The 26,624-nt window shown below is 49.6% G+C and overlaps 1 long non-coding RNA gene across 1 annotated transcript in view; it reads right to left on the bottom strand.

Moving 5' to 3' along the window:
* Positions 1-933: 933 nt before the first annotated feature.
* LOC125945941 (uncharacterized) overlaps positions 934-26,624 on the bottom strand; it is an 82,298-nt gene continuing 56,607 nt past the window's right edge. The window contains exons 3-4 of the long non-coding RNA XR_007467244.1: positions 13,320-13,425; positions 934-1,010 (exon numbers count right to left, since the gene is read on the bottom strand). This is a non-coding gene — a long non-coding RNA (uncharacterized LOC125945941). The remainder of the gene's footprint in view (positions 1,011-13,319; positions 13,426-26,624) is intronic.

Genomic DNA, 26,624 nt, shown 5'->3' with positions numbered 1-26,624 from the left:
GGCACTAAGCCACATGGCTGACCTGCCACCTGTAACACTGTCGCTCCCTAACGTTCCTAGTTTTGAGGCATTGCTGTCAGAAATCAACCGCTGACACGAAACCCACTCCTTATGTAATACTCCTTCCTCAGGGACCATTTAGGCAAGAGATTTAAACAAATAAATAAATTATTAAAATTAAATACATCGCAGTGTTTTCTTGAGCAGCTACTTGAAATATGTGATGCGTATAGCTATTTATGCGTACGTACGAAGGGGACTGCAAAAAAGCAGCAATGTCTCCAAAAGAAAGGAAAGTCAGACTTTCGCCCGAAAGGCGAATTACCAACTGCGATAGCAGATAAGTAGACAGCTTACGATGTAAAGATAGCTGTTGCATCGGCCGTATAAGCTCGTAAACTTTCGCTTCCTAGCTTAATTAACAAGCATGGTTTCACGCGCGACCAGGCAAGCGTAAACACAACTCACTCGATGAGCGCAGACACTCGGTGTCAACACACTGGGGTGTGGAAGAGCTGCAGTAGCAGCGAGCGAATTGAGCTTCGTACGGCCTCTCACTTCAAAGCGAACTAAGCGGAGGGAGCACAGAGCACACGAAACTATCAGCCCTCGGCCGACCTACACTCTGCACTCACCGCAGACTGCTTTCAAGATAAGGCCCGCGTGGCCGCACTCAGTCGTGTCTTACGAAACCGCCGCCAAAGTGGAGAACCTGGGGTATCCCTATAATTGCTATTGCACTAAACAAATATTGTCATTTAAAACAAAAAAGGACTTCCTTCCTTTCAAATTAATCTCTAGCTAAGCCAACTGACTTGTCGACCATTTCCTGCAACTTTTGGCAGTGCCGTTGAATGGCATCTGCGATGATTTTTTCAGATATACAGAAGCATTGAGTGTAGTGAATGAATAGTACTTTATTGCATTAGCAACAATAAGGCCACTTCTCCCACATGTATGGATCGGTATTGGGTGGTCCCCATTGGTTATAATCTGATGGTTTTGGGCACCTATATAGTAGAGACAAAAAAAAAACACTGCCATTAGTTTGCAATTGACCGCGAGATCGCAACTTTTTTATACATTTCTTGTACATGCTGCCTTTCTTAGCAGATAGAAACCAAACACACACTGGCTATTAAGCGGCTGTTTTCTGGCTGTTCGGGACTTCGCCACTAATGCACGCAGCTCTGGTGAGCGGACGGACACGCTATTCGAAAACACTAACGATAGAGCAGAACAAAAATTACTCGCCATCCCGGCCTGCGAAACCAGTACTACAACTGCTGAGGGGGGTATGCAATGCTGCATGGCTTTAGAGTAATGGTAGTAATACTATTTTAGAGTAATGGTGGTAATATGAGTAGTGGTAATTTTGAAAGCACGCCGCTGCCCATAGCGGTGTTGCAACAACATTGAAATCAATTGCTTGGCTGGTTATATTGTATGCGAAAGGCCAGGGACGCCGCTCCCCACGTCGCAAGCTGCCGTCTCCGCGGCAGCCTGCGCAACTGTAGTCTTTAGTGGGAAACGTATGCGGGGAGCACTACGTTCTTCGCATTGTTATCAGTAGCACCTTATCATTAATTATGTGGTTCGGATGCTTGTTTTATCCTTGCTGTTTATTGAAATGGATGCGGTTCTGTATGTTGTGTGCGTGATTGCACAGAATGTACGCACATTTAGCTCCCTTTGCTGAGTGCTTGTAGCCTCGGCCTTAAGAGGTATGAACCACTGCATTTTTGCTTGATTACGGGGGTATCAGTCATTGACGAGTCACTGCTTGTAGCCTCCGTCTTACGGGGGTATTAGCATTGCTCTGCCCTGCATTACCGCCGGGATCGGCCCACCATTGTTTTATGTGTAATGTTACGCCACATCCTAGCCATAGAGAGCTTCGCTGCAAAATGGTATCGCTGGTGCCGGCGAGTAGTGACAACCTATTTCCGCCTGAAACACGCTTCAGGTATGATGCGTGTGTGCAGCAGAGTTCCACTCTCTCGCTTCTCCTCTGGACATGCGATGCTATCAGTGACACCCACACGACGTTTACGAGTGGCACGTGTATGTCATTTTGGTCCGACCTGCACAGGCGAATTTCTTGTCATTGCAGACTTGCACATACCCAGTGGCACATGTTCAATCGCCAAAATTGACGTCAAAGAGGTTCACTGAAAAGCGGCACATACCAGCAACCCATTCCGATTCCCTAAGCATGACAGCCCAGTGCTCTACCCATTAGACAATGAGCTACCCGTAGACCCGCAGACCCAGACTGTTTTGAATACAATTCCTGTAATCAGCCTCCACGATTGGTCAAACATTTTCGGGCCACTCCCAACTTCGCCTGTCTGTCACGCGACGTCACGAAAACCGCGATAGCTCCCCATCTGATATAACATGTACACACTGATTATGCATGATTAAACCGCACAAAGGAAAATAATAATTGCTGATTCGACGCCTTTTCACCATTAGCCCTCTGCTATTGGTCCAATGTTTTCTGGCTACGCCCACTTCGCCTGTGTGTCACGCGACCTCACAAAACTGCGAAGACTCACCGCGTCAAAGTGACGTGCACGCGAAAAAAATGCATTAATATGCGAACAAGACTGAAAATTTTCCTGAATAGCCACAGACTGCCCCGTTCCGAAAGGAATAGAAGATGGCTGCCTGCCGATCTCTCAGGCCCTCGCTACTCGCACCTGCCGGTGAGCATGTATTCATTTGCGCATGATAAACCTTTTTGCGTGGCAGTAAAACGTTATCGAGCCCTTTCGGCATGCATACGACATGGCTCTGCCAACTCTTCCTTGCTGAGGATCCGTTTTAGCGGCATTCTTATTCTTCCGTTGCACGCCGCCGCGATTTTCGACCAGCAACCGCAAGCTAAGTAAGGCGAAGCCGACCACTCGGAGAAGCCGGCACCACCCTCTTCATGCGGTTATCTATTTTCACTGTGCTGGCTCAGTCTTACTGGAACCCTCTCCACTAGACCGTGCTCCCCGCCTCTTGTGAGCCAATTAGATTAGAAAAACCGCTGAATGTAGACATTGTTATTGGTTTTGAAAACGAACGAAGGTGACCTCCTATAAACGAGGAGAGTGATTGGGTTGGTCAGACAACGCTGCGGGTCACCGCTCGATGCTTGCGTCGGTGGTTACGTAAATTTGACGTCAGAAGTTTGGAATCAAAACAGTTTGGAATCATTTTACGTTGTAGCGCCGTGGTCTTGCTTTTTCTCAGTGCATGGCGTGGGTTCGCGTTCTCGGGTGTCCTCTGTGCACTGGTGTTGCGAGTGCGGGCGTAAGTCCCGTAGCGTGGCGCGCCTATCTTCTGCTGATGTGGTCCTTGCATGAATTTGCGTTGTAGTTTTGGCGTGGGTGACAGCTACACAGGCTATAGGATGAGCCACAGGGGGCGCGACGTGTCTGCCGTAGAAGACAGACAGAGACAGACAACGAACTTTATTTGATCCTGAGGAGCTACTGTCAGGACCCCCTAACGGGAGGCCGTTGTAACCGCTGACCGCTCCTTAGTGAGATCCAGGGCGAGAATCACTCTCACGTACCGAGCGCCGCTATCTAAATGTTTGCTTCTTCGGCATTAGCATAACCTCCTGCGTCGATAGCCCGGGCCGAAAACTAACCATATTATGTGGGAAGAGGTCCATGCGCTCTATGTTGCCGGAGAGAGAGAGAGAATAAACTTTTATTCACAAAGGCAAGGTAATTCTTCCTCGTTGGGTGGGGCCCTCAGTCCAGGGCTCCATTGCCTTGCACGACCCTGCGAGCCCGCTGGACCAGGTGTTGCTGTTCCTGCCGGCCTCAGCTGAGCAGCGCCGACTCCCAAGAGGAAAGGGTGGGGTTGGGGATAGGAGGAAGGCCCCGTGGACTAGAGCATTCCCACGTGGAATGATAGACTGTTGGTTCGGATCCGCAGTAGGGGCAGTAGGAAGGGTATGAGTGGGATGAAAGAGATGCAGCATATAGAGGCAAGGGAATGAATTAGTCTGCAGTTGCCGCCAAGCGACGGCATCTGCTCTGTTAAGTGAAGGATGGGGAGGAGGATACGTATAACGTCGCTGTCGGTAGTACTCCAGCATTGCGTTGTAGTTTAGTGGTTCTGTCGGTGCGTCGTCTGAATTGGACAGCTCTTTCGATGGAGCCCGGCTGGTCAGAGCTCGGGCAACCGCATGAATGCGTTCATTTTCATGGAGAGAGGCGTGTCCAGGAGTCCAGACGATGCGCACCGTACGCAAAGTGGTCGGCGAGACAGAAAACAGGATATTGTGAGTATGCGCAGCCACAAGTCTCTGCGCAAAGGTACGGCAAGCAGCCTGTGAGTCTGTCACTATGGTGACAGGGGTGTCCTGTGACGGTAATGTCGAGGCGTGGACAATGGCCAGAGCAATAGCTCCCTCCTCTGCCGAACCACTGTCCGTAGTGCGAAGTGTGGCAGATGCCACGAGCGCGTCTGTGTTGTCTATCACCGCTAGACACATGGCGGGCTTTTCTGGGTAGCGTGCCGCATCAGTGTAAAGAACTTGCAAGTCTGTAGTGCCATCGCCAAAGACACGTGTCATGGCCTGAACTCGGGCACGTCGACGGCCGGCATGGCGGTGGGGATTCATGTTGCGTGGAATCGGAGCCACATTAATGAGAGCGCGAATATTAGGAGCGAGTTTATGTTGCGGTACCTGTGTGGGTTTTTCAGGAATGGGGTAGCCAAGACGAGAGAGGATGGCGCAACCCTGACGGGTTTGCCTAAGACGCTGGAGCTGACTGTTGTGCTGGGCCTCGAGCAGTTCGGTTATGGTGTTGTGGACACCAAGCTGAAGAAGGCGTCGTGTAGATGCGTGTGGAGGCAAGCCGAGAGCCGCCTTCACCGCCGTCCGTAGAAGGACGTCCATCTTTTCGGTTTGAGTAAGCGTGAGATTTTGATAGGGAAGGTGATAGGTGAGCCGACTAACTATGAGAGCTTGTACTATGCGGAGGACATCCTTCTCGCGAAGGCCTCTCCTGCGATTGGTCATGCGGTGGATCATGTGTGTAATTTGTGTTATCTGCTGAGTGAGAAGGTGCCTAGTGTGTGAGGCCTTGCCATCAGCCTGAATGTGGAGGCCTAAAATACGGAGTCGAGGTACTTGAGGGATAGGACGGTCATCAAGGACCAGTGAAATATCAGAAGAATCGTCGGTTCTGCGGCGCCGCTTGTGTACCACTAACAACTCTGACTTTTCGACTGAGCACGTAAGGCTCCCAGTGGCAGCATAGTATTGTACAACAGATGCAGCTTCCTGGAGAGCATCCTGAATGGTTCCGTCTGATCCTTTGGTTGCCCAGATTGTAATGTCATCTGCGTAAATGGCATGCTGGATGTTGGGGATCTTGTGTAATAATGGGGGGAGTTTAGCCATAGCCACATTAAACAGGGTGGGAGAGAGGACCGAGACCTGTGACGTTCCTCTGCCTGGGAGACTTATAACGTGCGACCGGAGATCTCCAATCCCAATAGTGGCCGTGCGGTCAGAAAGAAAGGCCCTGACGTAATTGTAGATACGTGCGCCACACTGGGAGGAAGCGAGATTGTCGAGAATTAAGTCGTGGGAGACGTTGTCAAAAGCCCCCTTGAGATCCAGGGTCAGGATTGCCCTTACCTGATTTGAAGTGGGGCTATCCAACACGTCCTCCTTAAGTTGTATCAGAACGTCTTGTGTAGAAATACCGGGACGGTAGCCGAAGAGTGTATCCGGAAAAAAGTGAGTGTCTTCGAGAAATGGCTGGAGTCGGGAGAGTACAACGTGTTCGAAGAGTTTAGCTACACATGAAGTCAAAGATATAGGTCGGAGATTCTGGAGGGATAGCGGATTGCCAGGCTTAGAAATAAGTATGATCTCCGCGTGTCGCCAGTCCTGTGGTAGCGTGCCGTTATTCCAGTGTTCGTTGTAAAAAGCAGTTAAATGCTGGATGGCCTGGTCATCTAAATTACGTAGAAGTGTGTATGTAATCCCATCAGCCCCGGGTGTTGTTTTACGCTTAATGTTCTGCAAGGCCGCCCTAACCTCTGCTTCTGTAATATTGGCATCTAGGGGTGTATTGTGTATGTGTGGATAATCGCGGTGGGCGGGACAGGCGCCCGTGGTTATGTAGCGTTGCTGTAAGGTGCGCAGTAGGGTGGTATCGTCGAGCCCTGATTTGTGGAGGATGGTGCGGATTGTGTTAGCAGAGTGTGTTTTTGTTTGCGTGGGATTTAACAATGCGCGGAGTATACGCCACGTTCGAGGTGTGCTTAGTGTGCCGTTGAGGCGATCGCAGAAGTTATGCCAATTGTTACTAGTGAGGGTGTTCGCGTAGTCATTTGCCTCCGCGGCTAGGTTGGCGACGCGGAGACGAAGTTTTCGGTTATGCTTCTGCCGCCGCCACCACCGTGTCAAGCCCCTGTAGGCGTCCCAGGGGTGGAGCAGATGCCGATCCACATCCGGCGTCTCCGTCGTCGCAGTGATGCATTTCATTGCTGTTTTCAAATCGGACTGGAGCTGTTTCATCCAATCTTCAAGAGAGGGAGAGTCTTGAGGGGTAGTGGATGTTCGGTTAAGCCTAAATGCACCCCAATTTGTTATCTTTATGATACGTTCTGGGGCGCGCGTGGCGGCTACCTGAAGCTATGTAGCTAGTATATGATGATCGCTGCCCAGATTCACTATGAGGTTGCACCAAGAGTGGTGACTAACCCCTCTGACTAACGTGAGATCGGGGCATCTGTCCCTGATGACGCTATTACCTAATCGAGTGGGTTGATCTGGTTCCGTCAGCAGATTCATGCGATGAACTGTGAGAGCTTTATCAAGTCGGTGGCCTTTGGGTGTTTCCGTTGCATATCCCCAGGCCGTATGGGGGGCATTGAAGTCGCCTACAGTCAATATATGTTTACCCTGTTTGCATAGTTGTGCGAATAGATGACCAAAGTCGTCCAGCCTTGCGTTCGGTGCACTGTAGATGTTAAGCACGTACAGGCTGCTATTGGAACGAGAGCACGGGACCAACTCGAGAAGTACATGCGAGATGGAGGAGCTTTGGAGGGTGTGTTCGATGACGGTAATATGTTTAGAAACTAATGTAGCTGTACGATGCGGTGTATTGTTTGTTACGTCCGTGTATGTATGGTAGCCGGTAAGTGTAGGAGTACATTGCACTTCTTGTAACGCTATTACATCAGGAGAATTCGGCTGTGTAGCAATGAATTGCGTTAGAGCTCCACGTTTCCTACGGTAGCCCCTGCAATTCCACTGCCATACGCGTAGGAGTTGGGGGGATGCACGCGTTGACTTATGGTTTCTGGCCATGATCATCCAATACTGTGGCCTCGTTGCTACACGGAGGCACTTCTGACGGCTCTAAATCTTGGTGGAGGGTGGCGGGAAGTGGGATTGCCGTAGCTGTGGTTGGTGGGGCGGTTTTTCGAGACGGTGACAGCAAACAGGATGGGCGGGTGTAAGGATGTGTTCGTTGTGTGTCGCGTGTGGGAGACAACACACGTTTGGGTGCAGGTGGAGCAATAGGGAGTTGGCCAAGGGCTGCCGCTATCTGTTAAGTTTAACGTCTGTTACTATCTGCTGGACGGCAGGTTGCAGGGCCTGTTGGATTAGCTGTTGGAGCGGAGCTGTTAGTTCGGCCATAATGCCATCCTTCATTTTCTGCATTTCTACCTGCATCATAGCGGCGAATTCTTTCCTTAGTGAAATTGCCATTTCGTTTAACGCCTCTCGTGTGCAGTAGTCTGTGCGGACCGTAGGTTGTGGGTTGTGAAGGCGATGCTGTGTGTCGACTGACATGGGTTGCGGAGTAGGTTGTCGCGTTGATATTTGCGTGAGAGTGTGGGAAAGGAGTGAAGAGGGGGGTAGAGGGGGGAACTGCTCTGCCCAGCTTACCGTTTGTTCTTTGTTGTGGGCATCTTTTTGCTGGCCATGTTCCTTCGGATGGCCACTGCCAGCAGCGCGCTCCTTGGAGGGGTTGCCTGGACGGCCCCGGTCTACCTGTCGATCATGTCCAGGTGGGCCATGAGTACTGCTGCGTAAACTAGTTGGGGGTTGCTCAGCGGAGTTCGCTGGTGTCTTGGTCGGTTGGTCCGAATTCCGCAGAGAGCCCGCAGTCGTCCTAGGCTGACTATGTGCTGACCCAGGTGGGGGACACAGCTTCTCGCGTTTGAGACGTTCCTGGAGCACATACGACTTATTGAACGGCCGTTGTTGACGCGATGGACACCGAGGGTCCGTGGCGGGAGATCGCCTCCACAATGTATGCATTTAGGTGTGCACTCATGTTCTGGTAGTGGGTTGGAGGTACCGCAGGCTACACAGCGGGGTTTGTCGGGCGTGGGGCACACGTCCGCTCGATGACCCATGGACAGGCACATACTGCATATCTGTTGGCGGGGTCGGTATATGTAACAGCGGAGCTCTGCTCCGTACAAGCGAACGTGACGGGGTACCTGGATGCCGGAGAAAGTGACGAGGGCCTGATTTGTAGATCCCATCATGCGGGCGTGAAGGATGGGAGCCTCTGAGCAGCGCAAGTTTTCTAGTAGCGTCTTCACAGAGGTGTTCGGTTCAATGCCTGGCACTACCCCTTTGCAAGAGTTGTCAGGTGCAGCTACGTAGGCTTGGACGGCGTGCTGGTTGAGGCCCAAACTGATAGATTGGACTTTCTGAAGTTCGGCCGTGAGGGTCTCATCCAATGTGCTAATCACCGCAAGGTTTTGGTCAGTGCGGATTCGGATAATGAGCTCATTTAGTACAGCAGCATCAAGCCCAGCTGCTACACCAATGGCTTGGGCAACAGAAGGTTGAGGCCACGCACCGAGGTTCAGACCATCTCTCAGAGGGAACACTACCTTGTAGTGGTCAAATGGCAGTGGAGGGAGGTGCGCATTCGTCTTGCGGGGTACCGGGGCAGGTGATGGGATCGTAGCAACTTGAGCGTTTTTTCTTGCGAGCCACAAGAAACCAGTTGCTGTCATCGTCCGGACCTGAGGCAACATCGGCGTCCATGGTGTTAGAAGAATGAGCGTCGCTGTCCTCCATCTTTAGGGCGTCTCCTCAGGCCGCGCAAAGCTAAAACACGGCGACGAACTCGGAGTCATTGGCCGGCCGCCAGGTCGAGGAAAAAAGGGAGCCGAGACGGACGCTGCTTTCCCTGCTCCTGGCCTTGGTGGTGGTCGTTGTTGAGGAGCTCGCTCGAAACACGTCCGGCCTGTTCGAGGGGCGAAGATCGAGTCCATGTTGCCGGAAATCCTGTTCGAAATCGCGTGCTCCGCTACCTTGCCTATACACGAAGTTAGCGATATCGGTCTCATGTTGTCTAAATCAAGGGGTTTTCCACGTTTGGGGTGAGTATGACTGATGCCTCCTTCCTTCCGCTGGGCACCTGTTCTGCCTCCCATACCACATTGACCTCCTTAGTTTGTAGCTCCACTGCCTTAGCGTCCAGGTTTCTTAATAGCCTGTTAGAAACCTTGTCCGGAGCCGGAGCCGATCTGCTGCTTAAAATGTGGAGCACCGCCCTGATCTCCGATTCTGTGGAGGGCGCGTCCAGCTCGTCCACCGTCGCGCACTCGATCTGCAGATAAAAATCTTCCTGCGTTGGTCCGCAACCGCATTCAAAATGTTTTTGATCATCGTGGCTAGTCCTCTGCCTCCCTTGTTCCTGACCGAGAAAGCTTTGAAGCCAAAGAGGGTAGGGACGTCACATAGTGTCTCTTGTAATAATAAAATCTGCGGCTTTTTCACCTGATTCGCCAAGAACTGCCGTAGCGGAGCCTTGCACCTTTGAAAACTTGCGCAGTTCCACTGCCAGATTACCAGATCTGTCATCATCCGCCATGATGCTACAATACCATGCCTTGCTCCGCACCCGGAGCGCGGAGGGAGCGCCTAGAACAAGACGAAACAGGGAAGGCACCTTCAACGCCTAGGGTACCCGCTAACACCCCAGTACGGCGAAGAAAACAAACACTACTCGTCCCTAACCAAATTAGAGAAAACATTACAGTGGACCCTATCCCCAAAAACATGGACCCAATTCACAATCAAGGTAGGAGAGCAGCGCATGCCCGCATGTTGCACAAACGCTGTTTCAGAGACCCAGATGTATACTACACGGACGCTAGCCCGTATCCCTCGTCGCTACGACGCGAGACGAAATACACGATCACCGCTGTCAATCAGGGGAACCTCGTTGCCTCTGTCTCCATCCGCGCCACATGCAGCGCAGCAGCAGAAGCAGCAGCGATCGCTCTCGCACTTCGTGACGCCGAGAGCAAGCAAAGATCCGCTCGCGTCCTTACGGACTCATAAGCGGCGTGTCGTTTATACCTGAAAGAAACACTCCCTATACAGGCCATTCGAATCCTGGGCCGCTCACTAGAGGGGATTCACGGGACCGTCTGGTGCCCCGGGCACGAAGGCCTGCGGGGTAACGAAGAGGTGGACTACGCAGCTAGAGGTCTCACTAGCCGAGCGGCAGACTACACCGTCCTTCAGCCCCCGACAGACCAAGTAGCGACCCATGAGTTAACCACGAGTCAACAAATACTGGAGGACCAACGTCTTGCAAGAAGACAATACGCTCCCCCGCACAAAGCTCTCAATAGACTCCAGGCTAGGGACTGGCGCCGCCTGCAAACAAACACATACCCGCACTTGTCCCGCCTACTCGCCATCTCGGACATGTCCTTGGTGTAGCATACACACAGCGACACTCGCGCACATAACACACCAATGCACAGACAGACCGGACGAGGCAATCTCGCCACGAGGCACGTCACACTAGCTCACTACGTGGTCTTGGGAGGCAAGACTCTCCGAACTGGAAATGGGAAGCCAACTGGCGACCCTCGACCAGGCCCGGCGAGCCGCGATTGCCAGTGGAGCCCCGTCAGAGGGAACCACCCAGGAATAAACCGCGCATAGCTTACTCTATTAATAAAGTTTCACCTCCTCCTCACCGGGCTTCGTGTTTGCCTTGGCGACTTTGAGTCGACATACCTCCTCTCTAAGCTCCTTAATTTAAGCGACCTACTAACATGTTCTAGCGAAGCCGACCACGTTACCTCCACGGGTCTACGCCGCTCCTTCTTCGTCTTCCCTTTGACACGATCCGCTCAGCTAGGCGCCTCCTGTATCCTCACGTTGGACACCGACGCCCTCTGGATCGAGAGCGGTTCCTGGTTGCGCCGCGCTTCCGCACACCGGGCGTACGCGAGCGGCACCTGCCGCCCGCCGTGTTGACGTCGGTCCCAGCTGCGGCTGCTCGGCGCGTCGGCGCTGTTGCTTCCGTTGTCTTCTGACGATATCGGGAACTTGAAATTTCTCCCTGCACTCCTAGGCCGCCGAGGGGTGCGGGCTACCGCACAACGTGGACTTCGGATCGCACCGGTGATCTTTCGCCGGCGATCTTTTGCCGCAGGTGCGACACCACTTGCTGCCCGGGTTGGGACACACGTGAGCCCGGTGTCCCATGCCTCCACACTCGTAAAGACTTCCGTGTGGCGTCGGTAGAGCGTGCAGCGAAATATGCTCGCACCGCATGCCACGTAGTTGGGCACCTTCATGTCCTCGAAAGCACCACCACCGCCGTGGTTTTCTTGATCCGCCTGGCTTCCAAAGCACCCGGCTTCCGATGATTTACAATTCTCGGTCTGAGTTGAGCCTTGCTGACTTCCACGTCAACTACTCTTCTGATTCCCTAGCACGTATTCTCGGGTGGGGCCAGGTACGCCGCCACCCCAAACGTGCCTTCGCCGAGCCTGATTTGCTGCACTCTGGCATACGCGTCCGCGTTTTTCTCGTGCGGTGTGCATACCACAAAAATGTCCTGAACTTCATTGGGACAGATCGTGTCCTCTTTGATTTCGACCTGAGCCGAGGCTGCCGCCATGGCGAAGGCTTGCTCAAAGCGTGTTTTACTGACCTTGTTAACATTCAGGCCATCCCTCGGTCTGACAATGACGCGAAAAGTGTCCCTCGGCGGTCAAGTGACACGTCGTATCGAGTGGCGCGCTGCGTCGGTGCGGCCGCCATCCCTCCGTCTGCCACGTGTATTGCCACCGTCTTGAGCCGAAGAATATTCTTCCCTGCGCCTGCGGGGCCGGCGACCGTACGCCACCTTCTACCCGGGTCGCATGCCTCTTCTTGAGAAATCTCTTCTTTTTCCACGGCGCGGTTCCACGGTGCGAAAGGCGCGGGTAGGCCTAAGCCTACCCGCGTCTTTTCGCCATGGTTCGAACACTCACTGAACGGCAAAAAGTCCTTCAGCCGATGGAAATCCGGTATTTGCAGAGACCCCGTCGATCTTCAAAGAGAGGTTTGCAGCCGCATTCTTTGCAGTGCTGGGCTAAATGGCTGGGTACAGCCAAATGGCTTAGCCCAGCACTGCAAAGAATGCGGCTGCAAACCTCTCATTGCAGTATTAGGATTGCACAATACTAGGTAAATATAAAGATCAAAGAGCACGCGAGATTTGAGAAGCGTTTTGCATTCAATCGCACGGAAACTCCCGCGTCAGCGTACCCTCTGTTTCTCTGCATAGCTGCGAGATTAACTACTTGTTATAAACATGATAACCTGCTATGACGACGTGCATGATGTGATGATTTCATTCCCTTCCCGGCGCAGAAACCGTGTTTTTCTGGCCTTCTGCGCTGAACCTGTGCATTGTAAATATTGCTTTCCCAGCAATAAACCAGTGGTTGTTAGTTCAGCGCCTTGTCTGTCTACTCACTTGGTCCCGTCCTAGCGCTGTTTGTTCTCGTCCTAATGATGAACCAACCAGCCTAGACCAGCACACTCCTCCATGTTGTTTATTGGATGATTCACATTCGATGCTAATAAAGAAATCAATTATGGAGATTTACGCGCCAAAACCATGGTTTGAAAACCACTACGAGGCACGCCGTAGGGGGACACTCAAGAATAATTTCGACCACCTAGGTTTCCTGAGCGTACCCTCAGTGCATGGTGCAGGGGCGTCCTTGCATTTCGGCCCATCTAAATGCGGCCACCAAAGCGGAGTCTTAATCGCTCGCCTTGGGACTTAGCAGCACAACGAGAAAGCCGCTAAGTCAGCAAGCATTGACCACGTCGTGTCAATTCTAATACAAATATTGCTGCTAGGTAAAGCTACAGGGGCTAAGCTACAAACAAATAAGCATAAATGCTCAAGAAAGTGGACAACGTCCAGCCGTTGAAATATGCTATCCGCCATGATGATGCAGTGATTTACGCACAAAAAAATCCAAGTACTCTAAAATTAGTGTCTTACCCTGTTACCGTTATATATCCTTCACTGCATTCCCACCTCTCGCAACGGTGTCTTGGGAAATGGTTTTCTCCGTCCCTCAAGTAAACATGCCTGAACAAGCAAGAACCTAGAGTCGAAGAAATAGACAAACGATATTGGTTTCGATATTGGATTCGTCGAATTATGTAAAGCTTTTGCAGATTCATTGTTTTTTGATCTGAACGTGCTAAAAAGACCTGCCCCTGATTTCAATAGAGGAAGCATTAAATTCACGTCTGTTTTACGACAAGTTCGCTCATATTCTTGCACCGGAAAATTTGCCAAATGTTTAAACACTTGCTGTGGTTTGTGACATAATTTGTACTAACAATTTCTCTTTTATAAGGTACCGTTTCATTCGCTGCATTTGTGTTTTACTGCATAACACAAATACGTTATTTCCTAAATGAAATATTGAGTGTAAGAAACGGATAATTTGGCTTGACGAACATCGTGTGCTGTAATGCGATAAATTATTTGATCGATTCAGTCACTGAATCATCAGTCGATGAACACAGTCGATAATAGTTTCTGCAACATTACTGGAAACACGGTTGAGCATCCTCGGCGAAGCGGAGGCCGATTGAAAAATACGTAGGAAAGAAACACGGGTGAGAACTCGCAAACCACTACACAGCAAACCAAGCTGAAGCACTTAGAAGTAGCTTGATCACTTAGGTAATGAAGGTATGAAGGAGGGTACGTGTGAAGCAGCAGGTGGTTGCATTGTGCGAGTGAAAATTCTTGGAGGTTGTGTCAACGTGATTGCCTCAGTAGGTCTATAGATGCCACGTGGTAGTCTTGTTAATTTTTTCTCTTGTTATATTATATATTTATTTATTTATTATTTATTTTAACATTTTGCAGCCCTGTAAGGGCTATGGCATGAATGGAGAATTATACAGTTGTAGAGCGCATACAAAGTGCAAATATAAGCAGCCCGAGAGCAAAAAAACATAAACAGCACAAAAGACAGATCAATACCATTCAAGTTTAAGCAAGAAATTGTCCAGCGGAAAGGAAGGAATGGCACCAGGCAGAGAGTTGCAATATTCAATCGTGCGATCTAGGGTTTTACGTGCCAAAGCCAGTTCTGATTATGAGGCACGCCGTAGTGGAGGGCTCCGGATTAATTTTGACCACCTGGGGTTCTTTAACGTGCACTACAACGCAAGCACACGGGCGTTTTTGCATTTCGCCTCCATCGAAATGCGGCCGCCGCGGCCGGGATTCGATCCCGCGATCTCGTGCTCAGCAGCGCAACGCCTTAGCTGACTGAGACACTGCGGCGGTGTGAAATATTCAATGGTTAAAGGGAAAAAAAACTATATTTAAACGCATAAGTTCGTGACCGATACGGTACAATATTAATATGGTGATACCTCCTAGATGAGGAAGGTTCCACAAATTTTATGTATGTGCTAAGTCAAGAAGTGTTCAATGAGTTAATTAGTGAATGCTATGTTGCGACGGATGCTGAGAGTTGTTAGATTTAACTCTGAAAGCTTAGAAGACAGAGAAAAGTTCCTGTCATATCGACGGTAGATAAACCGGATAGGTTTTTCCGAACCATTTCCAACTTCATGGTGTTTGATTTCTTATGTGGATTCCATAGCACAGAGGCATACTCCACAAGTGGCCGGATAACTGATTTGTAAGTGACTACTTTAGTATTTAAAGGAGCTGTGCGCAAAGTACGCCGTAAGTAGCCCAGCTTTTTAAGTGCTTTGTTGCCAATATAATTTATATGATGATACCATGACATGTTATTAGCAAAATAAAGACCCAGGTATATATATTCGGACACTCTTTCCAGTGCGCAGCCGTTAAATGCATAAGGAAACGTGGGTGGAAACAAAATGACATGTCCACGGATTTATTGAAATTTATAGTCATTTCCCAGGTTTTACACCATTGGCAGAAATTGTCTAAAGAATCATGAAGAAGAATATGATCTTTAGGTGAGTTTAAAATTTGATAAAGCACGCAGTCGTCTTCGTTTAAACGTATGTTGACAGGTATGTTAGAAGGTAAATCATTATTATACAGCAAAAAGAGTAATGGTCCCAGTACAGAACACGGCGGCACAACGCGGAAGTTACGTCAACAGCAGAAAAGTTTGTGTTCCTGAAACAAACGCTTTGTGAACGGCCACTGAGAAAACTAGCGATCTAGTTAACAAGAGAGGGATTTTGAACTATCGAGTCAAGCTTGCATAAAAGTTTAGAGTGAGTAACTGTATGAAAAGCTTTCGAGAGGTCGATAAAGATAGAATGAATTTGGTAACCTAAATCAAGCGCACTGACAATGTCGTGTCTAAATTCTATCAATTGAGTAATAGTACTGTAACCACGCCGAAAACCGTGTTGAAAGTTAAATAAAATGTTGTTATTAACAAGGTAGTCAGAAATATGCCTGTGTAGTACGTGCTCCAACATTTTGCACGAGTAGGATGTAAGAGAGATCGGCCTCTAATTTGACAGACACTGTTTGTCGCCAGATTTATGTAACGGAATAACTATTGCTGTTTTCCATGACGAAGGGACTGTACTAGTTGATAGTGATTTCTTGAATATAAGCGTTAGGTAGCGACACCACTAAAGAGAATAACGACGCAGAAAAGTATTGGGAATCTCATCTGGGCCGCAGCTCTTTTTCATATCAACGTTCAGGATCCTCAGAGACAAAGGCATCTTCAATACGGTGATGCACATTACTGCTGTAAGGAGGAATTTCGCGGTTGTATATTGCGAAAACAGATTGAAAATGCGCCTTAACTTCGGTGGCGATTAGCTTAGGATCACTGAGGGCACATTGTTAACCAAAAAAGTACTGCTAGAACTTACGTTGGGAAAAATTGCGGTCCAGAATTTTCTAGGGTTACTTCACAATAAGTTAGTTCACATAACATTATAGTAAAAATCACTGGTATTGTTTGCCTTGGCCGTGATATTCATCCTTAATAATATGGTCGCAACGTCAAAAACAGAGGTCGCACAGCACTGATCAAGAGGAACAGCAGCGGGTCGCCTTTTGAATACTGCGTGCTACCGCGACTTCTTCTTCACTGCGCCTAGATAAAAACGCTCATGCATATTCGCATTGTCCTCTTCTTCATCGGAGTACAGGCAGGAGCCGGAAACTCCCTATACCTCCCATGGGACGCCCGGTCCCCTGCCGATGATGATGATGATGATTTATTGGCATCCCCTTTGAAACGGGGCGGCGACAAATGCCCCCTGGACTAATCACGGGGCAGAACCCGCTGAAGTGAGTCGTGTATTAGGAAGCGCTTTCTTCCTACCAGCAGGTTTACATTGCAAGCTGCTATTCATTTTCTAAACCACTGGAACATTGCTCGTACGCACCAGTGCCAAGCAATTATAATGAAGAATATTTATATAGCGAACTGTTGTTAATTACCATTATTCCCGGTTAATTACATCACATTTCGTCATTTAGTGAGAGTAGTCGCTTTGAAAGTCCTAGCTTGCGGTTACGCTTAGGCTACGCTTCAACTAGTCCACAGATATTGGGGGTGGGGGGGGGGGTAGCATGAAGAAAATAACTTCCTGGAACCATCAATTGTTAATTTTGTTCGTGTATTGTGAAGTGGATCACCTAAAGCTTGCCGATTTCTCAGCCAACCAAAACTCAACACAAGTAAAAGCTGAACGCTTTTGTTTTTATTCCCACACTCAGTACTCGAAAAAGACTGACCTCCACGCAGTGCGAAAGTGGCAGTCAACAGAAGCAGTTTTCATTCGCAATGGAAATTTGTACATAATGAGTGAAAACATATTCCAGAAGATCGAAACCAATGCAAAAATTATTAACCACCACGGCTACGTCTTTCTTTTTTTTTTAACCTTGGCTGTGCACTGTTACAAGAAGGTTCAAGAGATGGCGCCACCATTCCTTACGTACACTGTTTACAGTAGTGTACACACTGGCCGCGCGCCCCTTCTGAAACCTCCACTCCGTCCGTCGCGGCACATTCCTCCTCTATGAACTTGGAGCAGACGAAGTATCAAGTTGCGTCTGGCCCTCCTGCTCCTCCCCTGCTCGTCGGCCGAACCGTCTACTCACTCTATTCTCTGTGCCTCCATGTAACCACACCCATTCCTATGTACTCCATGCTTAATAAACCCAGTTAACCCCCGTTAACGCAAGTCCAGTGTTCTATCGCCCACTAAAAGAGACATAACGAAACATGCACGTCGACAAAGAATGAACAAAATGTATAGCCCAAAAACGCGCACTCAAGCCCTTCATTACAGGTGTTTCACCGGCAACAGATGGGCTGCCGTCATGACTAATGAGTCGAGCGACACTGCTCTTATGTCAGTCCGCTCAGGCTTGCACAGAACTGGTTTACTCATGCAAAATGAATACCTGCTCGGAAGATAGAGTGAAATACATGTGCTTACCCATGGTCATTAGGAAACCTGAAAAACTTCGCAGAACTGGAATTCTCGGTGTTCGAACACTGCAGAGCGGCGCAACACATGTGATGCAAGGTAAATACACCTGGTAGCGAAGCTTCCATAGAAGCCCATACGTTAAAAACATGGCGGTTCATCGGCGGTTCATGGGGTTTAGCGCCATCTGTGTGAGGAGGGAACACTTCCGGCACAAGAAAAAATAATGTGACGCCATATCCGTTAAAAACAGAAGTGACGCAATTTTGTTCTCCAAGGCGCGAAATTTTCTTTCCGGGGGCCTGCCATTAGAGCTGTATATTCGAATGCCCCGCCATTCGACGTGATGGGCGTTTCGAATTTTCATCGCGGAAACTGATGCAGGAAAAGTTCAGCCATAGGGGTGTCGAAACCGCACCCTTGCGCAGAACATACTTTAGCCACTATTCTGGACATTCCGCCATTTTCTTCGAGGCGTGAAGTAGGCGCGACGCTTACAAAATGGCGCTCATGGCCCCGTTTTGCTTTCGTAACGTGACGAAAATTTGACGTTTCGCCTAAGAAACTGTAATGTAGGCATTTAAACTAGCGTGCTTGATAAAGCAAAACAGTTTTCCTCCCGAGTAAAAATAAAGCAGCTAGCTCAAAGCGAACGATTATTCCATCAAAATCGTTTCTCGCTTCTGTCGTCTGCATGCGCGCAGGCTGTCGTCTGCTTCATTAGCTAGGATGCGTGTCCTCGGGAAACTGAATGAGTCATCGTATATTGGCGCCCACGCGCTTGCTTTCTACCTTGAGACAACATACGCGACCTGCCAGGGATGATCAGCGCACGCTCTAGGCCGCGTTATCGCTATCTCGTGATCCGCAAGTGACTCAGCCAGACGAGTCTGGCTGAGAAGCGGCCGAATATCATCGATAGCGTTGCGCGCGCCACAGGTATCCGCTTGCACGACGCAAGCGCCGGCACTGTCATCTCTTGTTCACTTCGCTGCTTACTCGCACCGCGAGAGGAAACTTCAAGACGCCGCCTTGCGTACATTTATTTTTATAAATTAAAAAGTCGCCATTGTCATAGCCTTTGATGACGCGAAAAGACATTAATATTGATTACAATACAAACGCAGTGGCGAAAAGTGCAAAAAGTCGCAAGAAGTTTGCTAGTTTCAACCAATATTATTTCAAATAAATGTGTTTTAATAAAAACGATGGTTCAAAACACAAATGCCAACACCACCCGAGAGCGATGCAAATGCTATGAGCACGCGTTGTGAACAAAAGATTTTCATCGCCCCAAATGACAGGGAAAATGCGGCGATACGCATGCCTCTCCACTGTCATTGCATATGGCCGCTCATTACCATAATTCGCGTGGCTCGTCGCACCACAAATTATGGCGGAAAATCTCTGCAATGGCGGCCGAGCGCAACGTCACGCAACGTCAAATTGACGTTTACGAAACAGCCCTTCCTGTGACGCTCTTCACAGGATATTCCTTCAGCCAATCAGCAAGCTGACATGCCGGCTATCTTGGAACGCCACCACATATTCGCGAAATTGCAGATGCATTGCACGAGCTTCTGCACGCTACCGTCCACTTTCTTTTTAAAGCGCTAAAGTCGCAATAGAGGTGCCAAGGACCACAAAAAAGTATTACTCGATAAAGTTTGCAGCTCCACGTCACGTTTCATCATTCTGACGAAAACACAAAATTGCATTTAGCAAAACTTCCTTTTCCCGGCACAAATTTCAAAACACGTGACCTCTGGACAGCCAATGAGACAGCCAAGATGGCGGATAATGGCGGCCGTGCAGCCGCCATGCGTGTCCAGAATAGAGCCCTTTGTTTGGAGGCCGACGAACGCTTTGGGCGTAGAGTGCTCATCGTTTCGTCGGACGCCAAGCCCGTCGGCCAGCGCTGTCCCACGAAAACACCTAAAGTGAACAATTATCTGGCGGTCGCAACTTACTACTTTTGACTGAACAGGTTAAGAAACAATGAAACTACACACGTCACCAAATTCAGACAAACATCGACAAGCAAAGCAACACAACATGTGAGGGGGGCGCATTGTAACAGGCGTACTTTACGAGTGCGCCTTTCTGCCCACTTCAAGAGCTGCATTGCATTTCAAGTGATAGCGGCGTCAACGCCCGCCGCTATCGGTGGGCGCTGAAAAAAGGTATTTATTAATAATGATCAACTAAAATAGAGTTATTCTTCTCTCGCCATGCGTACATAAAATTGATTAGAAGTTTTATTTTCGTTGAATGAATCTTACTGTGTATCGCTTAATTCAAAAAACATTTTTCTTTCGCAATGTTTGTTCCCTCCAAACATAGTCGCGCTTCAATCGCTGCTCCCATAACCACCCTTGCTGATGGCGGTGACAAATCGTTCTGAACCGCTTTTCGCCCGAAGCTTCGCGACCATTTGGATCGACCTCGTGTGATGCCCCGATTTAGCCATCTTCATCTAATGCTTGGTCGACGTGAGGCTCTATTCTGGACACGCATGGCGGCTGCACGGCCGTCATTATCCGCCATCTTGGCTGTCTCATTGGCTGTCCAGAGGCAACGTGTTTTGAAATTTGTGCCGGGAAACGGAAATTTTGCAAAATGCAATTTTGCGTTCTCGTCAGAATGACGAAACGTACGTGGAGCTGCAAGATTTATCGACTAATACTTTTTTGTGGCCCTTGGCACCTATATTGCGACTTTAGCGCTTTAAAAAGAAAGTGGACGGTAGCGTGCAGAAGCCCGTGCAGCGCATCTACAATTTCGCGAATATGTGGTGGCGTTCCAAGATAGCCGGCATGTCAGCTTGTTAATTGGCTGAAGGAATATCCCGCGAGGAGCGTCACAGGAAGGGCTGTTTCGTAAACGTCAATTTGACGTCGCGTGACGTTGCGCTGGGCCGCCATTGCAGAGATTTTCCGCCATAATTTGTGGTGCGACGAGCCGCCCGAATTATGGTAATGAGCGGCCATATGCAACGGCGGTCGAGAGGCATGCGTATCGCCGCATTTTCCCTGTCATTTGGCGCCATGAAAATCTTTTGTTCACAACGCGTGCTCATAGCATTTGCATCGCTCTCGGGTGGTGTTGGCATTTGTGTTTTGAACCATGATTTTTATTGAAAATACGTTTATTTGAAATAATATTGGTTGGAACTAGCAAACTTCTTGCAACATTTTGCACTTTTCGCCACAGCGTTTGTATTGTAATCAATATTAATGTCTTTTCGCGTCATCAAAGGCTATGACAATGGCGACTTTTTAATTTATAAAAATAAATGTACGCAAGGCGGCGTCTTGAAGTTTCATCTCGCGGTGCGAGTAAGCAGCGAAGTGCACAAGAGATGGCAGTGCCGACGCTTGCGTCGCGCAAGCGGATACCTGTGGCGCGCGCAACGCTATCGATGATATTCGGCCGCTTCTCAGCCAGACGAGTCGGGCTGAGTAACTTGCGGATCACGAGATAGCGATAACGCGGCCTAGAGCTCGCGCTGATCATCACTGACAGGTCGCGTATGTTGTCTCAAGGTAGAAAGCAAGCGCGTGGGCGCCAATATACGATGACTCATTCCGTTTCCCGAGGACACTCATCCTACCTAATGAAGCAGACGACAGCCTGCGCGCATGCAGACGACGGAAGCGAGAAACGATTTTGATGGAATAATCGTACGCTTTGAGCTAGCTGCTTTATTTTTAATGGGGAGGAAAACTGTTTTGCTTTATCAGCCACGCTATGTTCAATGCCTACATTACAGTTTCTTAGGCGAAACGTCAAATTTGCGTCACGTTACGAAAGCAAATCGGGGCTATCGGCGCCATTTTGTAAACGTCGCGCGTACGTCTCGCTTCGAAGAAAATGGCGGAAAGTCCAGAATAGCGGCTCTGGTTTCCTGCGTCTTCCATTTGTTGCACGCCTGATCAAGCATAGAGAAGATCAAGCTTCTCTGTCTTATCTTTCGCATATTCACACTTGGGACGACAACCGAAGCAGACGACCAAGCGCGATCTGACTTGTGATATCGCTGAGCGAGTGGCAAGGGTGAGCGGAGGCAAGCTCGACGGACGAACGATGGCGACCACTTCCCGCGCTTCGCCCGATTTAAAATTCACAAAAAGAAAAATAACTTAGTATGTCCGGCAACCGCTAGGAGCGCGCATATGCCTTGAAACCGAAACTAGCTTTACTTTCCGGGGGCTGGTACAGGTGCGGCATTTGCGTCCCTCCGAAGGAAGCATCATCCCGATGCTCAACTTAAGCGTATGAGGGCGGTGTACAAAGGCACAGAAGAGAAACACTCGCAAAATAAAACAACAAAAAACAACCAAAAAGAACAAACGAAACTTAGTTCGACAGATGCGGATTCATCTGCACCGCATACACAACTTCAGGTAAGTGCTTGCGGCGACTGGAGCTATTCTCACTGTCAGGAACGACCTCCTAGGTCCCGTCGCGCAGGCGTTGGATCACTCTGTACGGCCCAAAGTACCGTCTTGGCAGTTTTTCAGAAAGTCCACGACGGCGTATGGATAGCCAAACCCATACTTTATCACCGGGAGTGTAGAGAACGGACCTGTGTCGAAGATCGTACCGTTTTGTATCTTGGTTTTGCTGATAGCAGATACGTACGCGGGCAAGCTGTCTGGCTTCTTCGGCGCGCTGAGTAAATTCATCAACGTCGGTCGGTACGTCGTGCGGCAGCATACCATCCAACGTCGTCGTGGCTTCGCGACCATGGACCAAGCTGAAGGGTGTCGTTCGAGTAGTTTCTTGTCGAGCGGTATTGTATGCGAAGGTTACGTAAGGCAAAATCTGATCCCAGTTCTTGTGTTCCACGTCGACATACTACATGCATAGCATGTCTGCGAGGGTCTTATTAAGGCGCTCGGTTAGTCCGTTGGTCCGGGGATGATATGTGGTTGTGTTCCGGCGGCTTGTACAACTGAGTCCGAGAACCGAGCCAAGGAGTTCTGCAGTGAAGGCAGTTCTCCTGTCTGTGATGGAATTGTCTATTGGGCGTCGTGCCTAAGGACGACGTTTTCGATCAAAAAATGAGCTGCTTCGGCTGCTGTGCCCCGCTGCGTAGTTTTAATGTCCGCGTAGCGCATTAGGTAATCGGTTGTGACAATGATCTATCTGAGCCTGCTGCAGAAGTTGGAAATGGGCCCAGGAAATCCATTCCAACTTGGGCGAAAGGCTGTTCTGGTACCTCGACTGGATTGTAAGAGACCTACAGGCTTGCCGGTAGGTGCTTTGCGCCTTTGGCATTCGGCACACGTTTGTACATGATGTTTCACAGCAGCGGGTACCTTTGGCGAATAGTACTTGCGTTGGAGTTGGAGACCGTCAGGGGTCACGAAGGCAGTATTCTCACGATCTCTCTCATCGACCTCTATCTGCCAATACGCGCTTCGTAGGTCCATTGATAAAAAATAACGTGCATGACGCAGCCTGACCAGCGAATCGTCTATGCGTGGCAGCGGGTAGACGTCTTTCTTCATGACTTGGTTTAATTTGCGGTAATCGATGCAGAAGCGCAAGCTGCCGTCTTTCTTTCTGACCAAGACCACGGGTGACGTCCAGGGACTGTTCGAAGTCTGTATCAGGTCATCCTCGGGCATCTTCGTCACTTGCTTCGAATCTCTTCACGTTCCTGTGGTGCTACATGGTAGGGGTTTTGTCGAATCGACGTTGTGGTATCATCTGTGATTATACGGTGATTGGCCAGTGGTGTTTGTTTGACCTTTGACGTAGTCGAAAAGCAATCTTCGAGCTGATGTATCAGCTCCAGGAGGCACTGTTTCTCGGAAGGCGAAAGGGTGGAGCTGACGTCGACAGACAAACGTGTCGAGGCCGGAACGGTCGTTTCTTGACGTTGTACAGTCAAACAATCTTTTACTTGGGTGATGTCGTCGCAGTACGCAATTGCGGTGTATTTATGGATGTGACGGCGTTCGTTGCTGAATTTCGTGAGAAGGACTTCCGCATGCCCATGAGTCATGTCAAGTACGCCTCTAGCAATCGAAACGCTGTGCGTGAGAAATAGGGCAACGATTTGCTCCGCGATCACATTCCCATGGTAGGGCTTCTGTCATGAGACATATACAAGGCGGCAGGAGCGCGGTTGAATGGTCCCATCGTCGGAGATTCGCAGACTTCACGTTGCCCGTCATGAATGGTATCGACATAGAGGCTTGCAGAAAATGTCGCCATATGTTCCGGAACGTTTATGGCGGCGCCGTGATCTCGCAGAAAATGTGTGGCCCGGTCCACGGCGTCTGCACTTCCCGAATGCGGTCGGCCCGCTCTTGCCGCATGATCGAGAATTCTGCGCCAGTATCAACAAGTGCTGTGACATGATGTCCATCTATCAAAATGCTGAAATCGGCACGGGCAACATCGTCGGCGTTAGTATTCGTCATCGTCATATCGTCTTCGTGGGTAGCGTAGGGGGTATTTTTGGCGTCTCGACACTGGGCAACCTACCCCCCGGAGGTCGCTGCCGTTAGTTTCCCCGGCGCGGACTAGGGGAACGAGCACCCCTGACGACGTCAACGAAACTCTGGCGGTTTGGGGAAGTGTAACGTACAGATTGACGGGGACTGCCAGCGACTACGTGGTGAAGGTGTTTAGTTGGTCGACAGGTGATCACTTTCGGGCCTCAACGGTCATCAGCGCGCAGAGAAACGGCAGGCGAAAATATTCCCACCCCAGCATCTTGATAGGGACAGTAACGGGCAATGTGGCCAGGTTCACCTCAGTGGAAACAGAGTGGTCGACGCTCGGCCGTGCGCCACAAGTCAGTATGGCGAACAGGATCCTGGTCGTCTCACAGACTCCCGTTGCCACCACGGCACGGGAACGGTCCGAGGCTGAAATGGCGGTACCTCCGGTGAAGGGGGAGGACGTCGGACCCCGTCGGCATAGCTCAGTGGACGTGCCTCTGGACATGGAACTGGTGAGGATAAGGCTTGCCGCAACTCTTGGCGCACGACTCGATGACGTAGGAATACGGATCGCTTGGAGCGCAATTAGACAAACCATGACTATCGTCCATCAGGGAGATAGGGCTGTCCAGGCGCAAGCAGAAGCAATCCGCGCGCTGAACCCGTTTCCGTGAAGCATGTAGGCCAGATTGTAGGCCGCAGGGTTCCACAACCGGCGCAGTGAAGTAGATGGTTCGATCAGCAAGGCAGAAGCAAGACTGCGCAAAAATCAGAGTGCGGATGAGCATATTGTCGTCGCTGCTGTTGCGTCGCCCACATATCGACCGATTCAGTATTTTGTGCACGCATATATTAGCGGATCAGATAAACCTTTGTCACTACAGTGCACTATGCTCAGGAATTGCGAAAGAATTGTACCTACGCAGTTACTCGGCTGATAGTATAAAAATCAGGTTCTCGAAATGAGCTCTTATGTACTGAATTCAATTATGTGTTATTTTTTTCCCGCGAATGTTTCTGAAAAAAAATGTTACTGTACTTCACCAATATAATATGTCTATGAGCATACTTATAGCATACCATCTGTAATTATTCTGTACTTTATTGCTATACGAGATACGAATGGTTTTTTAATAAGGGCAGGTTGATGTTGAAATGGAGTAAAATAAGCTATAAGTCAGGTATTAACGAAATTCTTTTTTTATTCGAAAGGCCCATGTATGCCATTATGTAGGGATTATAAGATCGTTGAAATGCCTGCCGCGGCTTCTCACTATGGCACGGATCCGAGTGGTGCAATTTTCAATGACTCTGCCACATAGATCCGGCTGAATTTGTGCGATGGCCTTGTCTATGCTGACTTTAGGGGCATCGGTTGATTGCGGCTTATTGACCTAGACTTGCAACTTCAGGAAACTCCACAAGAAAAAGTCTAGCGGGGTCAAACCGCACGATCTTGGTGGCCAATCCACGTCACCTCTGCGAAAGATAACCATACCCTCAAATCGTTCATGCAGAATGTCCATCGTGACGTCCGCTGGGTGGCACGTAGCGCCGTGCTGCTGGACTCACATGTCGTGTCCATATCGTTCAATTTGTGCCAAAAGAAGCCAGTTATCATCGTTGTGTAGTGCTTGCCATTTACAGTGACGGCTTCATCAATGTCATTTTCAAAAAAAGTGCGGACCAATGACGCCGCCGGCCCAAAATTCGCATCAAACAGTCACATTTTGTGGATACATTGCCAGCTGGGGAATCTCGGGTGGGTTAGCGTCATCCCATATACGGCAATTGTGCTTCTTAACATAGCCATTCATCCAGAAATGCGCCTCGTCGCTAAAGATGATATTTCGGCCAAAAGTGGGATCCTCTTCCAAACGCCCAGACGCCCATTCAGCGAACAAACGGAGTTGTCTATGGTCATTAACTTTGAGCGCCTGGGTCAGTTGGATCTTCTACGGGTGTAGGCCCAAGTCCTGGCGCAAAATTCGCCAAGTTGAAGTCTACGAAAGGCCGAGTTCTTGTGCACGGCGAGGAATTGACTGCCTCGGATTCTCCTGCACACTTTCCTAGATCGCGGCGATGCTCTCGGCCGATCCGGCGTTCCTTTGACGTACGGATGTTGGCTAATTGTTTACCGAACCGGTCGTCTCACATTTGGCCACCAAACGTTGGAGAGTGGACTTAGAAGGGCCACCGCGTCTGCCAGAAAATGGGCGCAATGCACGCAACGTTTGCACTAACGAACAGTCATTTTGATAATAAACTTTTATCATTTGGGCATGTTGCAATGAACAAGGCAATGAACAAGCTGATGCTGAAGCGAAAATTATGTGCAGAGCGCGACAGCAGAAAAATTTAGAGCCCTTCGACTACTGTGAAGATGGAAGCCAGCGAAGCGGAGA

The sequence above is a fragment of the Dermacentor silvarum genome, chromosome 5 (assembly GCF_013339745.2).
Source record: "Dermacentor silvarum isolate Dsil-2018 chromosome 5, BIME_Dsil_1.4, whole genome shotgun sequence".
NCBI classification, from domain to species: Eukaryota; Metazoa; Arthropoda; class Arachnida; order Ixodida; family Ixodidae; genus Dermacentor; species Dermacentor silvarum.
This window is presented reverse-complemented; position numbering and strand designations above follow the sequence as displayed.